The 12,252-nt window shown below is 53.3% G+C and overlaps 1 protein-coding gene across 1 annotated transcript in view; it reads right to left on the reverse strand.

The window, feature by feature from the left end:
* The window catches only part of LOC146810957 (cyclin-dependent kinase-like 3), a 531,018-nt gene that overhangs the window by 396,949 nt on the left and 121,817 nt on the right, over positions 1-12,252 (reverse strand). The window lies entirely within an intron of this gene.

Raw genomic sequence — 12,252 nt, forward strand, 5'->3', positions numbered from 1 at the left:
ACATGTATGCAAACATGTTAAAGCAACGCCCTACGAAAAGCTCATTGAAGGTTTTTGTCATTGTGTTTTTTTGCTTTAATCAAAAGGTGAACTTTTCAAAGGCGTGGACTCTGTTTGTAATTCTCTGGTATCCTGAAAATGATTGGGCAGTGGTGTAAGTTTTAACTGGGGATGGCTACTAGACCTCTAAAGTAGCTGAGGGTACCGCAGTCTGTTGCAACAAAGACTTGTGTCTACCTCAAGAGGGACATCTAGAAACAGTGTATGGTACTGCACATTTGTAAACAAATCTTCAAGTACTTCTGCTTGACCCAAGAGCGTCACCTGGTAACAGCTTATAGTACTACAGCTTTATGAAAGAATCTTCAACGATATGTATGCCTGACTTGAGAGAAGCATATAATAAAAAGCTGAAGTACTGCACTTTGGTTAAAAAACCTTGCATATTTAAAAAACAAAATGAGTAGTGTGGTTATTGTCATGTGCCCAGCCTCGCCCGCTGAAAGCCTTGTGAAGCGGCTACCGCACACAGCCTTTTGGGTGAAGTCCGCTCTCCATCTCCGTGAGATGCGTGAGATATGGAGGACCTCCAGGGCGCACTCGGTTTCCCGGCCTCCCTTGGGACGCGCAGGCAGGAAGTGACGTGGAGCGGGTCCGCCCGGCTAAGTAAGCCCAGAGAAACCGACGGAACAGGGCAGATTATCCTGACTCGTGCAGACAGAGGACGCTTGCAACTCGCTGGCTGCCACAGACAACTTCGGTGGGGTAAGGGTGTCGGTGACACCGCCTAGAGTCAATACTTTGTGATATCTACAAGGCTTTGTTGGCTCACGCCTCTGTTTGTTTCTCAGAGTCTTGGATGCAGAAGTCAATAACACTGCCTAGAGTCAAACCAACCTTTTGCTATTTAGTTAAACGGCGTTGCGACTCACGCCGCTCTGGTCATTCCTCAGTTCTAAAGACGCGGAAGTCGGAGCGCTAGGTGGCGCCTGACCGGCATGGCCGCCTTTCACTGAGGCTCCCGGCATCGGTCCCCGCAAATCCGGCTTCCTCCTTTCCTGGACTGCCCTGGCCGGCTCCCTCGGAGTGCGGGGGTCCGTGAAGCTGCCCTGCCGCCCCGTACCGAATCTGGGGGCGCTGCGGGCTCTGGGAGCCTCCCTAGCCGTCGCGGAGCCAGACCGACGGCGTGCAGTGGCGGCTGTGGATCCGCGGCGCGGCCACGCTGAAGAAATTTAGCCCGCGGCGCCCACGAGGGGAGCAGGCCTAAAATTGCTGGCTGAGGGCCGCGGTGGCCGCGGGGCTCCCGCGGGGGCTGCTGACACTGGCCCGGTGCTGCCCTGCTTTGCTGACGCCCTCCGGAGCCCCGGGGGTGCTGGATCGGACCCCCCCGCGTGACGCAGAGCGGCGAATCAGGCGGTGAGTGGGGCTGGCCGCGACCGCTGCATCGGGGCAACTGCGGGGTTGGCTGTCCGGGGGAGCCCCCCCCCATCGGGCCGTGTATCGGCGGCCGGGGGCCCCTGGCTCCCCCCCCTTCTCCATCCCCTCTCCTCCTGGTGGCGGCGCGGAACCGGCTCCATCGATCCCAGCCCGGCTGCAGACTCCGGGTGCGGGGGGGCCCTCGCGGATTCGGGCCGCATACCGGCGGTCGGAGGGGGTGTATGTGCTGTCCCCCCCCTCCTCTCCCCCCCCCCCCTCCATCGCTTGGAATCCCGGCTGCGGACCCTGACGAGTGACACTTTGCCCCTCCTGGGCACTGAGGGGAGACCCGGCTAACTGTTCCCTTGGAGACCTGGGCTGCGCCGGAGGTTGCGGCCCTGCGGCGGCCGGCTGGGGGGCCCGGGCGACGGCCGGGGGCCTGGCACTGAGACCTACATTGCTGGATCCCGCTTTGCTGAGCTGCCCGGCAGGGCTTGACCGCTGAGGCTGGTACTTCCAGGCCGTTCCCGGCCGGTGGCCCTCCCGGACGAGCCTCCTGTTTGTCCCGCGGCGGCCCAGCTGCCCGCTGCCGTCCCACGGGCCTGTCACCGGCTAGTTGCCCTCCTTCGCTGACGGACGGCCCAGAAATGGGTAAGGACAGAGCCGCCAAGCCGGTGTCCGGGGCCACCCAAACCAGGATGGACAAATTCACAACCTCCGACAAGGGGCCCGGCCCCACGGGCGAACAGGCCCCGGCCCCTGCTGCAGACCTGGCTGCCATCCTGCAGGCCATCAACTCGTCCCGCGCCTCGCTCGAGGGCATGGTGGGTGAGGTCAAAGTGGACGTTGCTCTTCTCCGGCAAGATCTGAGGAACGCCACCGCCCGCATTTCAGAAGCTGAGTCCCGACTATCCACGGCCGAGGACGACATCCGCCAGCTGCAAGACCAGGTTCGGGAGTTGACCACCCACTCCAAGGAGTTGCACCGCCGGGTCGAGGATGCGGAAAATCGCGCCCGACGCAGCAACCTGCGCTTGGTGGGTTTCCCGGAAGGAGTTGAATCGGGCCGGGCGGACGATTTCATGGAGCGCTGGTTCCGATCCTGGATGCCGGAGGACAGCCTATCGGCTTCGTTCGTGGTGGAGAGAGCCCACCGCTCCCTGGCCCCCAGGCCCCTAGGGGCTCCACCCCGGCCGTTCATCCTAAAGCTCTTGAACTTCCGTGACCGCGATGCCATTCTCCGTGAAGCCCGGCGCAGGGATGCCCTCCACTATCAGAACCACAAAATCATGGTCTTCCCGGACTACACTCGCGAAGTCCAGGAGCTGCGCCGCTCCTACATCGAAGTGAAACAAAAACTGCGCTCCCTGGGACTCCAATACCAGCTCCAATTCCCAGCCCGCCTCCGGGTCATCTTCCAGCAAAAGACTCTCTTCTTCGATACCCCGCGGGCGGCCTGGACCTGGTTGGCGGAGGAGCACCCCTTGCAGCATTCTGGGCGCGGATCGCCTCTGGGTCCTCGGGGGAGACGGGGGAGACCCCGGACATCGAAGACCCGTCGGCGGCATCGGACATTGCCCCGGGAGCGCACAACGGGGGAGGCGATCACCACGCGCTCTGGGGGCCGGCCAAGCCAGAGATCGAGAACCTCATCGGCCTCCTCAGCCGCGCACGCCAGTCCCGTGGCGGATGGGCAGCGGGCCGCGTCACCTCGGCCTACGGGCCCTGCAACCCACCCGGTTGAACTGGCGGACACTTCGGACCTCTCTCGCAGCCCTACCATCTGACTTTCTTTGCTTACCTTTGGGGTGGGAGGGGTGGGAAATGTTTGGGCGGGGGTGGAACGTCCCGCTGTCAGTGTTGCTCTAGGCCAGGGCAGGTAAATCAGGCTTCACTTTTGATGTATCAGGGGTCCACTAGCGCTCGAGCCCAAGCGTTTTAGTTTGGTGGTTCTTCCATTTGGTTCGGGCGACAGATGCTTCCGTTTTCGAAGTATAGGGCGGGGGGTGGGGGGTTGGGGTTGGTTTGGGGTTGCTTCTTCCTCGTTGGGGAGAATTTGTTGGTGGGGGGTGACTCCCCCTTATCTGTTGTGCTAAGGTATCATGTACTGTCTATCCCGCTCTCTCACCCGGCGCTCCGCTGTCCCTCCTCTCTGGGCACCTACTCGGACGCGCCTCCACTGGCTCATTCTTCTGTCCTTGATTATGGCTGACCCACCTGTCCCTAGGGCCGCCATGCGCATACTTTCCTGGAATGTCAATGGCCTCCTGGACCGTTTCAAACGCATGGCGGTCCTCAAATATGCACAACGGGCAGAGATCGATGTACTCCTCCTCCAGGAGACTCACTTGTTGGGTAACAACTGCCCCTTCCTTGGCCGTTACGGCTATGACAGGGTATGGCACTCAGGTTTTGCTCGGGGATCCCGGGGGGTGGCCATATTGCTTCGCAAGTCTTTTCCCTTTGTCCTGACTCGGGTGCATTTAGACCCACAGGGTATGCTACTGGTAGTGTGTGGCACTCTGGAGGGCCGACCCCTTACCCTGATGTCCCTCTACGCAGCACCGTCCCTCCTGCCGTCAGCCCTTTCCCACGCAGCGGATATCCTCCCGACACTTCCTGCAGGGGCCCTGATACTCGGCGGGGACTTTAACGCAGTCTACTCGCCCCATATGGACTCGACGGGTCCGGTCTCTTCGACCCGCGTCGCCCGCGCAAAACAACTCTCATCTTGGGCGGAATCCCAGGGCCTCTGCGATGTCTGGAGGATCTGGCACCCGCAGGAGCGCCAATACACCCACACGTCGGCGGCCCATCACTCCCACGCCCGGATCGACCTCATCTTTGTGCCCTCTACCGACTGCGTGGGGGTGCGGGACGCACGCATTCTTCCGAGGGGCCTTTCGGACCACTCGCCGGTGCTCCTCGCTCTCGGTCCCCCCCCCCTTTCTGCCCGTCCGATATGGCGTCTGAACGCTTGGTTCCTTCACGACAAGGCTTTTCGGAGGGCGGTCGGGGGCGAGATACTCGACTACTACTCTCATAATGAGGGCTCTGTCGTCTCCCCCGCTGTCCTCTGGGAGGCTGGCAAGGCGACCGTTCGGGGCGCCGCTAAAGGGCACCTGCAACGTCAACGACGGGCTCAATCCCAGAAGCTCGCGGACTGTGAGGCCCAGGCCTTAGAACTGGAGCGTAGTCTGGGTAACTTAGCCGATGCTGCACGGTCTCGTCGCTTGGCCTTCCTGCGGGAAGAGATTCGTCTGCACTCCCTGGAAGCGGCGAAGATCCTATGGCGCTCCTCGGTGGCCCGGGTGTACGGTTGGGGAGACAAAAACGGCACTCTTCTCCACCGCCTGGCGACTTATCCCCGGGCGGGCAGGATCATTCCAGCCATCGCGGACCCCGCGGGTGGAGTCCACACGGTCTCAGTGGCGATAGCCCAGGCATTCGCTGACTACTACTCCCGGCTGTACCGTCTCCGACCGCCCACGCTCTCCCTGAATGAGCTACTGGGAACAAACGGGGCGACACTTGCGCGGCTGCAGCCTGAAATTTCTGAGACCCTGGATTCGCCGATCGAGCTACAGGAGATTGAAGAAGCGATCGGCCGCCTGGCACCCGGGAAGACCCCGGGACCTGACGGGTTCCCCCAGGAATACTACGCTCACTACCGTGAGACATTGGCCCCGAGGCTTCGAGACCTCTTTGCGGCCGTGGTGGAGACGGGCTCGTTCCGGCCCGAAACGGATACAGCAACCATAGTTGTACTCCCCAAGACACAGCCTCCCTCGCGGTCCTGCTCCGGCTACCGGCCGATATCCCTTATTAACACAGAACTCAAAATCTATGCCACGGTCCTGGCGCAACGGTTACGCCCATCGCTCGCCTCCCTGGTCCATCCGGACCAATGTGGCTTTATGCCGGAGCGGGGGACCAGACACTGTCTACGGCGCCTCCACCTCGCGATGGCGCACCGCGGCCGCCTTTCCCCCTATCTGGCCCTCCTCTTGGTCGACTTTGAAAAAGCCTTTGATTCCGTGGGATGGGCGTACTTGGGTGAGGTCCTGGAGCGTATGGGCTTCGGCCCCCGGTTCCGAGCCATGGTAATGGTCCTCTATGCGCACCCGCGGGCCCGTGTGTTGGTCAATGGGGCACTTTCTCGCCCATTTCCCATAGGCCGGGGGACGCGCCAGGGTTGTCCGCTCTCGCCCCTCCTTTTCGCTCTGGCGATGGAACCCCTGGCGGTGCTGATTCGCGCGGATCCTGTTCTTCGAGGCTGGGAATGGCCGGATGTGGCCCCCGACAAAATCGCCCTATACGCGGACGACGTCCTCCTCTATCTCTCGGACCCGGCGACCTCGGGTCCCCGGGTCCGTCGGATCCTCCATCGATTTGGCCAAGCGTCGGGTCTTCACCTGAACCCCAAAAAATCCGTCCTAGTCCCGCTACACCCGTCGCGGGACTGCTTCGACTGGCAGTCGGACATCCCCCTCCGGAGACTCTCCTTTAAATACCTGGGGATTTGGGTCACCCTCCTTCCGGAACTATGCTGGGCCCTTAATGTGGCTCCGGTAGTCAACAAAACCAGGTCAGACATGCTCCGGTGGCAGTCCCTCCCATTGAATCCGCTAGGGAGAGTCGCTCTATACAAGATGATGATCCTCCCCAAATTTCTTTACATACTACAAAATACTCCATGCCCTTTTCCGCGCCCGTGGTTCCGAGACCTGGATAAAATGGTGACCAAATTCCTTTGGGGCGGCGGTAGGCCTCGGCTGGCCTTGGATCGATGCAGGGTCCCCTCCTATGATGGCGGTCTGAGCATGACCAATCTATATCTTTACTACCTGGCCACCCAGTTACTGGTGATCCATGACTGGTTCTCGGGAGGATGGGGCGACCCGGCTTACCGTCTCGAGGTGCAAGGCCTTGGGTTCTCCTCCATCCAAAACATGCTCTATGGCACAACGGTCCCCCTATCACTCCCCGACGTCGTGCGGGCTCCTTTCCTCGCGTGGCGCGCGGCACTGCGGCACACTAGATGGTCGGGGACGTCCACGCAACTCACTCCGCTTTGGCACGGGACCTGGCTGCGGGAGGTGGTGGGACTGGCGGGCTTTCGGCAGTGGGATCTTCTTGGTATCTCCTGTCTGGGCGACTTATGGCGTGGGAGCCGCATGTGTTCCTTCCAAGAGCTTCAGACCCGCTTCTCGCTGCGGCCCTCCCAATTCTACCGCTACCTTCAACTGCGCCACGCGGTCCGGGCTCACGTCCCTCTAGACTCCAGACTGCCTCCCCATAGCCCACCTGAAGCTCAGGTGATGTTGGGGTATCTGGGAAAGGGGGGTATATCCCGCATTTACAAATCCCTGATTAACAATTCCCCGGTGGACTGGAGCGGGCTCAAACAGCGATGGGAGGCCTGGGTGGGACCCCTGGACGAGGCGGACTGGAGGGACGCCCTTATGGGCCCTCGGTCGCTTACCACCTCCGCTAGGCTGCGGCTCATCCAAATCTACTACCTACACACCGCCTATCTGACCCCAGACCGCCTGTACCGGGCGGGTCTCCGCGTGGACGCCTCCTGCACCCGGTGTGGGGTGGCTCCGGCGGATTTTTTCCACATGGTGTGGTCTTGTTCCCGTCTACACGATTACTGGGCAGCGATTGAAACTGAGCTAGCGGAGGTCTTGGGTTGGGAGGTTCCCCATGAGCCTAGAATGGCCCTGCTGGGCATCATGGATGGGATCGACGGATCCCGTAACGAAAAGTACTTCCTCACCACTGCCCTTATGGTGGCTAAGAGAGACATAGCGGCAGTATGGTCACAACCGGACCCACCCAGAGTGGCTACCTGGAGTAGAGGGGTGGACTGGTGTGCGGCCCAGGAGCGGTCGTTGTGTGCTGCGCGAGGCTGCCCCAAAAAATTCCGCAGGATATGGGGGAAGTGGCTGGGGGGCATGATTTGAAGGGTGGGGGCGCGGGGGGTGGGGACGGAGGATGGGAGAGGGTGGGAGGGTCTTTGCAATGGTTTCTTGATGCTTATCCAAATGCAGTTACTGATACCTTGTTCAATGCACTGCTGTATCTTACTCTTGATACTGTCTTTTATGCCGCAAAACACAATAAAAATTTGTTTATCAAAAAAAAAAGACGAGGAAGTCAGTGACACCGCCAAGAGTCATTTTTGCTTTCCTTAGCATCTAAGCGCAGGAATTGTTTATTCAATTGCCTTGCCTCCGTGAGTGTCAGGAAGACACCGCCTAGAGTCATAGTCTAAGTAATGCTCAAACAAGAGCCGCGCTTTTCTTTACCAAAGCGGCCCTAGCATCCGCGGCACCTCCAGTGCCACAACAAACACTTATTGTACCTGGGACAGTAACAGTGCATATCTCTAGCAGGTGCATATCTATATCAGGTGGTATAACTGTTCCTCGCTATCTCAAAGCATGTCTACATGAAGACAGTTCTACAGCATTAAATGTTTTATGTGTGTATTGTTTCGTCTTAGCAGGGGAGTCAAGAGAGGTGCAGAGAATCAAATCGTAATCCCTTCTTCCCTTGTGAGGCCCACAGTCACACGTGTTATGGTGGGTGAGGTACACCTTGTAAAGGAGTTGTGTAATAACGACAAGGTAAATGAGTGTTACAGATAAATGTTCATTTGTTCACAGTTCTTTGCTGAGTATCACCAATGTATGGTACGAACAGACAGACCCCTGCCCCTGTAGCCATAGAAGGGTTGATGATGATACAATCGTCCTTCTAGTGGTAGCTGCCATCACAGAGTTCTTTTCCTTTACAGGTAGACACTGAGGTATTATAGCACGGAAGGCGCGAGATAAACTATTGAGGTGTCATCCTTATTTGTGCTTAATGATCCTTTTCTCTCCACAGATCTCCCTCCCCGCTGTTCCCTTCCTTTCCTTCCCCCGATTGACCCCCTCTAATGTCCGTGCTATCATAGCAACTCGGAGATTGAGGTTGTCAATAGGTGGACCCCAATTGAGCAACAAACCGATCCTGAGAGGCCTCCGAGGGCCCATGACAGTTATCCTCATTTCTGGTATTCAAAACATGGCCCAGAATAAAAACATGTTGCAAGTGTAAAACACAAGCAAAGGAAGGAAAAGGATAACACTTTACTTTATTTACACTAAATAGAAATATACATATAATTTTATTGATGTGTGTGCTCTGCGGCTCGCCTGGGCCGTGTTGAGGAACTGGAAATAGTGAGCGGAGGACGACGGTGAAGGGGACTTCTGCATGGCCAGAACAACCCCAATGAGTGGGTGGCTGTCCTGGTGGGTGCGAACGAGATCACTCATGGAGCGGGACCGGTGAGTAGCTGGCCTTGCTGTAGGAGGAGCCCACGGCACGGAAGTTAAGGTCAATCTGGAAATGTCTACCCCGTTCCTCTGTTGCCTCTGCTTTTCACACTATGTATTGAACCCTTGGCGTGCTAAGTGAGAATGAGAGCGGGTATCACTGGATTCCCAGATGTTATACGTCAGCCAGAAAAACAAGCATTGGAAATGCAATAGGTCTCGCATTTGCTTGACATAGATCTATTGGCGTTGTAAATGACGATGTCGTTTACCCATGTGTTATGAAGTGTAAGTACATGGTGTGTCATGGAATTATTTGGGTTGTATTGGAATTGCTAGTTGTGGAATTTTGTGGGGTGGAGTGGATTTGTGTAGTGGAATTATGTAGCATTGCGTGCATTGGAAATATGTGGAAAGTAATTATGTAGGATTGAGTGAAGTGGAATTGTGTGGAGTGGGGTTGTGTGTTATAGAATGTAATTAACTGGGGGTTAGGTCAGCCCCTATGTAGTACATAGTACATGTATAATGAATGCTTTGGCGAACCATTCGATGATATGCAGATTACTAGTGACATGGAACGACTGATCTAAGGAAATGACATACAATTATTTAATGCAAAAATACAAGTTTGACAACAAATCAAATAAATTCTACTATGAAACTGAAAAAACTAAACAGATATTATTTTAAATGTGCATTAGGAAAAAACATGGGCTTTCAGTTTTATCGTAAACTGTAAATACTGGCAAAATGTCCCGTAGTGAAGCTGCTGTGTCAGAAACGCAGTCTACCAGGGCTCTTTGTAAATGGAATACTAGTACTTTCAATTTCAGCTCCGAAATGTGTGATAATCATCAAAAACTGGTTGCTTTATATGCAACTCTCTTCCCATTCTTTAGGAGAAAGTGCTGAAATTGTACAAACAGCCAAATGTTTGGTTAATGAAGGCTCTTATACCACACTTGGGGGGCAATCTGTGGGGTGATTCCAAACACAGCTACAACATAGTGCTGCACAGGACCTACACAAAACTGCAAAGTACACAATGTATTTTGTCTTATTGGAGTGGATGGAGCTTAAGGTGGGAAGATGAGGGGGATTTATGACAAACGTGCGTGCGGCGGCCGGAGCCACAGAAAAGACAAGCATTTGCAATGCAATCGGTCTTGCATTGTGAAAGTTAGCACTATTGGCGTTGTAAATTATATTATTTTATACTTATGTTTATTGTTTGGAGTGGAGTGGATGTATGTTGGTTGTAGTGGAATAATGTAGTTTGAATTGGCATTCTTAGTTGTGGAATTGTGTGGTGTGTAGTGTATTTGTATTTTTTAATTATGCGGTAAAGTGAATAAATAATGGTGAAAGCTGCAGAGAACAGATAGAAAGTAAGATTGAGGTGGATTGGTAGTTTGTGTATGAACTCTGGATACAGTAGTAGAAAGAGTGTGTGAGAAAGAGAATGAAGGGGAGAAACGGTTATAGACGCATAAAGAGGCTGTGCTAGTTTACCTAGAAGACACAGAGAGAACAGTAGGATGGTGTGTGTTTGCGGTTTGGATTTTCTTTAAAGTTATGGTAAAGAAACTGCTGAAAGACCTGAAGTGAACCAATATAACTCATACTGCCTGTAATGCTCTAATGCGAGAATGCAGACAACACGATTTACGGATTCTGTTGGTTGCCATCAGCACGTGTGTTCCCTTGCAAATGTCACCCCTAAACATTGTTTTTAATACTCGGTATCCTTACCAATTTGTCTGTTTCCCCGATTATGATAACAAAATATTTAACTGCTTTTATACATTGGTGCGGAAAAGTTCATGAAACACTTAATAAGGCATGGTTGAAAATCTAGTACTGCAGAGTGAAAAAGATGTTTATAATAAGTGGTTATTCATTTTTTAAATGTAGTAGTCCTTAGCAACAGATTATTTTATATAGGCTCAACGCAAGCTCAAGTATTAAGTCTTGCTGAATATTTTGCTTAGTGCTATGCTGCTGTGCCACACCTTCATAGTGCTGTACTTTGTTGTAGATAGGTTTGTGATCTCTGTGACATGTGGAGAGCTCCCATCCTCCTCATTAGTGGCCTCATGTCCGTGAGACAGTGACGTCTGCTGTACTCTTCTTCTGTCACAGGTTAATAAAGTAAAGTTCTTCACACTGAGCTGCGCCCCCTGCTTACTCCCCCGGGTACAGTCACAGGACAGACCCACATGAGGACAGACAACCAGAGCTGTTATCTCACCGTGAGGCTTTTCTACCATCACCAGCCCATGGAGACCAGACAGGTAAAGCCAAACTCTGGTGCAAACTTCAAACATAGAAGAAGGACTAACACAAAGCAGTGACTAGACTGTGGGTACAAGGAAAGGAGAAAGCGCCCTTTCAGGAATACAGTAACAAAAAAGCTTCACATCACAAGCACCGCCCGCGACCTCCGGTTAAACACATGCAAATACTAACCTGCAGGGTTATGTGCAACCCAGACACTGCACACAGCATGTAAACATCACAGCAAATACTATGTACTGTAGTAATAAACTTGAATGGACGGATTGAAGTTGATTTGAGTTTAATGTAAATAAGCGACACGGCAGAGACAGCATAAACAATGGCAATACAGCTCCCAACTGTTCTCTGACTTGTTCAAAACCTAGAATGTCATGACAGTGCAGCCAGGTAACCATCATTAACATTCCACATGACAGAACCTAACATGCAGTACAACTTAACCAAAAGCCATTATAGGGTTACAAAACTGAAAAGTACAAATATATGAATATAACATATCCTCTCTTCTCAATAATGAAACAAAATAAAATGAAACAATAAACAGGGAAAAAAAAATAACAAAAAAAAGATAACTTTCATGAATCACAACTGATACCTTTTAGGAATGATTTTCAATCTAGTGCTCCTTCTAAGAGGAACTTAGAGATCATCAGTCTTGGGAGATGAAACCACATCTGAAGACGGCGGAACAACTCTTTTAACCTTAACGACTTTTCCCACGTTCCACCATTTGCCACCCTCAACCTGCACAGCATTTTTGCCAACACGGATAACTAGAACAGGTGGTCCGAACTTGCTCTCACCTTTCTTAACATGGATAGAAGATTTAACACAAACCAAATCCCCCACATGAACAACTACAATCTTTGCAGACTTCTTCTCGTCAAACCAGGTTTTTTGTTTAGATTGAGAGACAAAAACATTTTCCTTTACAACTTTCATAAGGCTATCAACATCAGGAACAGATTTAATCCACTTATTCATCCAAGCTGGTTTGAAACTAGTGTTCGCTTTTCTTCCCCTTAATAATTCAAATGGTGAAATCTTAGTTGTAGAGTGTGGAGTGGTCCTATAGAACCAGAGCATTCTATTAATAGCATTGACAACATCAGAGTTAGAATATTTTGCCCATCTGATACAATCTCCCACAACTCTATTCATGCGTTCCACAAGACCATTAGATTGTGGGTGGTATGAAGAACTT

Source organism: Triturus cristatus, chromosome 7, assembly GCF_964204655.1.
Source record: "Triturus cristatus chromosome 7, aTriCri1.1, whole genome shotgun sequence".
NCBI lineage: Eukaryota > Metazoa > Chordata > Amphibia > Caudata > Salamandridae > Triturus > Triturus cristatus.